General features: G+C 53.5%; 1 non-coding gene across 1 annotated transcript in view; it reads right to left on the reverse strand.

Annotated features, from left to right (window-relative positions):
• The window catches only part of LOC124743819, a 1909-nt gene extending 293 nt beyond the window's left edge, over positions 1 to 1616 (reverse strand). The window contains exon 1 of the ribosomal RNA XR_007010574.1: positions 1 to 1616. This exon is cut by the window's left edge and continues 293 nt beyond it. This is a non-coding gene — a ribosomal RNA (small subunit ribosomal RNA).
• Between the last annotated feature and the right edge of the window lie 3384 nt (positions 1617 to 5000).

Below are 5000 nucleotides of genomic sequence, written 5' to 3' on the forward strand. Positions count from 1 at the left end.
CGACCTTTCGGCCTAGGAAGACACGCTGATTCCTTCAGTGTAGCGCGCGTGCGGCCCAGAACATCTAAGGGCATCACAGACCTGTTATTGCTCAATCTCGTGCGGCTAGAAGCCGCCTGTCCCTCTAAGAAGAAAAGTAATCGCTGACAGCACGAAGGATGTCACGCGACTAGTTAGCAGGCTAGAGTCTCGTTCGTTATCGGAATTAACCAGACAAATCGCTCCACCAACTAAGAACGGCCATGCACCACCACCCACCGAATCAAGAAAGAGCTATCAATCTGTCAATCCTTCCGGTGTCCGGGCCTGGTGAGGTTTCCCGTGTTGAGTCAAATTAAGCCGCAGGCTCCACTCCTGGTGGTGCCCTTCCGTCAATTCCTTTAAGTTTCAGCTTTGCAACCATACTTCCCCCGGAACCCAAAAGCTTTGGTTTCCCGGAGGCTGCCCGCCGAGTCATCGGAGGAACTGCGGCGGATCGCTGGCTGGCATCGTTTATGGTTAGAACTAGGGCGGTATCTGATCGCCTTCGAACCTCTAACTTTCGTTCTTGATTAATGAAAACATACTTGGCAAATGCTTTCGCTTCTGTTCGTCTTGCGACGATCCAAGAATTTCACCTCTAACGTCGCAATACGAATGCCCCCGCCTGTCCCTATTAATCATTACCTCGGGTTCCGAAAACCAACAAAATAGAACCGAGGTCCTATTCCATTATTCCATGCACACAGTATTCAGGCGGGCTTGCCTGCTTTAAGCACTCTAATTTGTTCAAAGTAAACGTGCCGGCCCACCGAGACACTCAATAAAGAGCACCCTGGTAGGATTTCAACGGGGTCCGCCTCGGGACGCACGAGCACGCACGAGGCGGTCGCACGCCTTCAGCTCGCCCCACCGGCAGGACGTCCCACGATACATGCCAGTTAAACACCGACGGGCGGTGAACCAACAGCGTGGGACACAAATCCAACTACGAGCTTTTTAACCGCAACAACTTTAATATACGCTATTGGAGCTGGAATTACCGCGGCTGCTGGCACCAGACTTGCCCTCCAATAGATACTCGTTAAAGGATTTAAAGTGTACTCATTCCGATTACGGGGCCTCGGATGAGTCCCGTATCGTTATTTTTCGTCACTACCTCCCCGTGCCGGGAGTGGGTAATTTGCGCGCCTGCTGCCTTCCTTGGATGTGGTAGCCGTTTCTCAGGCTCCCTCTCCGGAATCGAACCCTGATTCCCCGTTACCCGTTACAACCATGGTAGGCGCAGAACCTACCATCGACAGTTGATAAGGCAGACATTTGAAAGATGCGTCGCCGGTACGAGGACCGTGCGATCAGCCCAAAGTTATTCAGAGTCACCAAGGCAAACGGACCGGACGAGCCGACCGATTGGTTTTGATCTAATAAAAGCGTCCCTTCCATCTCTGGTCGGGACTCTGTTTGCATGTATTAGCTCTAGAATTACCACAGTTATCCAAGTAACGTGGGTACGATCTAAGGAACCATAACTGATTTAATGAGCCATTCGCGGTTTCACCTTAATGCGGCTTGTACTGAGACATGCATGGCTTAATCTTTGAGACAAGCATATGACTACTGGCAGGATCAACCAGGGAGCTGCGTCAACTAGAGCTGAGCAGCCGGCCGCCCGGGAGTGTGTCCCGGGGGCCCGCGCGAACACGCAAGCGTCCGCTCAATCATTCTGCAAACAGGAGGAGGCTGAGCTCCCCTGCACAATACACCTCGAAACCCTCTCAGGTCCCGGCGGCGCGCAGCGCCGTCCCAAGTACTTGGTCGGGTTCGAGAGAGGCGCAATCGCCCGGAGTTAGGCGAGTAGACGCTTTCGGTGCGACCACCCGTGCTCCCAACTGAGCTTGCCGCTGCCGACAGAGGCCCGGGAGCGTGCTGTCGTGGCATTGCCGGCGGGAGACAACACGCGCCACCTACGGTGACCGGCAGCTCCAACGCCAGCGCCACAGAAGGACAAAAGCCCCACTTGGGTGCCGAAGCGAACTCTCCCAGCACAGCGCACGCGCCAACACATCCGCACAGCTGCGATACAAACCACCAGCGAGAACCGCTGGGGCGACCGAGCAGCAGACGGCGTCGCGGCGCCGAGCGCCGGGCGGCGGCGCATCCTCAACGCACACAGTCCTCAATCGGACCAGCACACTGAAGATGTCCACCGCGCTTCGCACCGGGCCCGCGAGGACCTACTTTGGCCGCACGGCGCCGCGCGCAGGGTGCGCCGGCGCGCAGCTGCGACGCCTGCCGCGTCCGTCGGCCGGCGCGCCTGCCACTGGCCGCCCCCACCAGCCGGCTGTAGCGCGTGCGCCCACGCACCGCGCGGCCAGCACGCCGGGAGGCGCCCCCTCACCGGCCGGGGACGGTCCCACCCAGCCACCGCCGCGTATCGCTTCACACCCAGATGCCGTTCAGTTTCGTCGGCATGGTGGGTATCGCTGGAACAACCGGTTAGTACCTCAACCTATCGTCGCCATCACCGATTCACCCCTAGCGAGAACAACCGCACCACAACAGGTTACCATTTGTTCATTTGCGTAACTTCACCAGAAAACGCAGGCGTCCATCGCCATTTGCAACTTCAACGATTATTGCATGCCTGTGTCAGGTGTCACGCCACACTACGTCTGCCCACATACACGCAACAAAATGTGCACGCCTAGACAATACGTGGAAGGTGGCCCCCGTACGTATGCGATGTCCATTGCTCGAACGACTGTCAACCGGCCTCTGTAGCATGTCGCAGATATGGAACGCGGTGCACCATGCCATCACGGTGTGTGAGGAGAGACGACTAGGTCCGAATACATCAACAGACAGCTCATGCTGATCGCCATCCACGGCGTCCGTTCCTCCCACACGTCTCTATGGCGTACCACACTGCAATCCAGCTCTCATAGGGAGACGACACGTAGCTGCGTGCACAATATTTGCACTGTATGGTCCGCCGTTTTTGGGCGCAGTCGTTGTGCGGTCACACATGTGCCACGATGTATCATTCAGTACATAAGGACGAATGTGCAGTACAGATTGTGGTTCACGCGTACGACATCAGCGGACAGTTGACACAGGCCGCACCACAACGTAGCCTGAGTACGTCGCATGCGAAGGGCATTGAACATGCAAACTTCTCACCAACCGGCTTGCGAAGGCAGGGGGCAAGGTGGGGACGTGGGGAGGGGCGGCATGTACGTCCTGCTGCCATCCACATTACAGTGTACAGCAGGAGCATGTGGAAAGTGAGCAAGACTTGCAAGGTGTTTAACATGAAGCGATACACAGGGGTGCGGGCAGTGCGAGTAGCGAACTATATTGCGAGGGTTGCGGGTGGGCAACACTACAGTAATTGAACGAGTCGTATAACAATTACAGAGCAGGTTTAGGCGACAACGTGGGTTACGTTAAGGCGACAACATGGGTTAGGTTAAGGCACAACATGGGTTAGGTTAAGGCACAACATGGGTTAGGTTAAGGCACAACATGGGTTAGGTTAAGGCACAACATGGGTTAGGTTAAGGCACAACATGGGTTAGGTTAAGGCACAACATGGGTTAGGTTAAGGCACAACATGGGTTAGGTTAAGGCACAACATGGGTTAGGTTAAGGCACAACATGGGTTAGGTTAAGGCACAACATGGGTTAGGTTGAGGCACAACATGGGTTAGGTTAAGGCACAACATGGGTTAGGTTGAGGCACAACATGGGTTAGGTTGAGGCACAACATGGGTTAGGTTGAGGCACAACATGGGTTAGGTTGAGGCACAACATGGGTTAGGTTAAGGTACAACATGGGTTAGGTTAAGGTACAACATGGGTTAGGTTAAGGTACAACATGGGTTAGGTTAAGGTACAACATGGGTTAGGTTAAGGTACAACATGGGTTAGGTTAAGGTACAACATAGGTTAGGTTAAGGTACAACATAGGTTAGGTTAAGGTACAACATAGGTTAGGTTAAGGTACAACATAGGTTAGGTTAAGGTACAACATAGGTTAGGTTAAGGTACAACATAGGTTAGGTTAAGGTACAACATAGGTTAGGTTAAGGTACAACATAGGTTAGGTTAGGTTAGGTTAGGTTACACGTTGTTGTACGGAAAGGTGTAGGGGGGGGGGGGGGGCGGGGGCGGCAGGTTCGTTGATAGTGATTATAGTAAGTGAATGCTTGTGACATGATCAGATTTGTCACGTCAGGATGCACCTTTGGCTTATTAGAGGCGGCGCTCCAATTCTATGCTTGTGTGAGACCTGTGTCTTTGACTCATGTCATTGTTTGTGCGCTGTGACAGGAGGTACTATTGTGATGTTGGGTGCACCGTTGTATAGGACATGTGTGGGTGTTGGTGCCTGGTCTGCGCAATGGTGGATGTCGAAAGGCTGGGATATTGTATTTTCCGCACGGACCTCCTGGTCTGGTTGTGATAGTGTGGATTGTGTAATGTGGCGGAGAAGATGCACTGGATGTTGTTCCATGCTGGTGCTTACATATTGTATGTGCGCCTGTTAGAAGCAGAGAGTGGTGCGTGATCAGAGTGTCTGGCTGACGTGTGGTTCCCATTTTGGGCAGACTCTTTCAGCATGTATACGGACAGTTGTGTATATTTGCTGTAGTTTGATGGCTCTGCATTGATTACTAATCAGCGCCGTGTGTACGGGTAATCTGGTTCCAGTCCAAAATGTTCCATCTGTGTACATTAGTGACAAAGACTCCCCCCATGCAGTGGGGCTCGGTCTGTTATAACTCTTCCGCGTAATATATTTGCCCCACGTTTTTGCGACTGCGAGTGCGAGTGCAACGCGCATGGGGACCGACATGCTGATGGCTCGGTATCGGACGCCGTACAGTGAGCAACGCGATCGCGTCTCTCGCTCGTAAGTGGTACAGGTCGCGGCTCATGTATACGGACAGCGGGAATGTCGCATATTGGAAATAACTCTTCATGAAACGCAAGTTATAGGGGTGGATTGCACTTTACGA

This window comes from Schistocerca piceifrons, unplaced genomic scaffold, assembly GCF_021461385.2.
Source record: "Schistocerca piceifrons isolate TAMUIC-IGC-003096 unplaced genomic scaffold, iqSchPice1.1 HiC_scaffold_265, whole genome shotgun sequence".
NCBI classification, from domain to species: Eukaryota; Metazoa; Arthropoda; class Insecta; order Orthoptera; family Acrididae; genus Schistocerca; species Schistocerca piceifrons.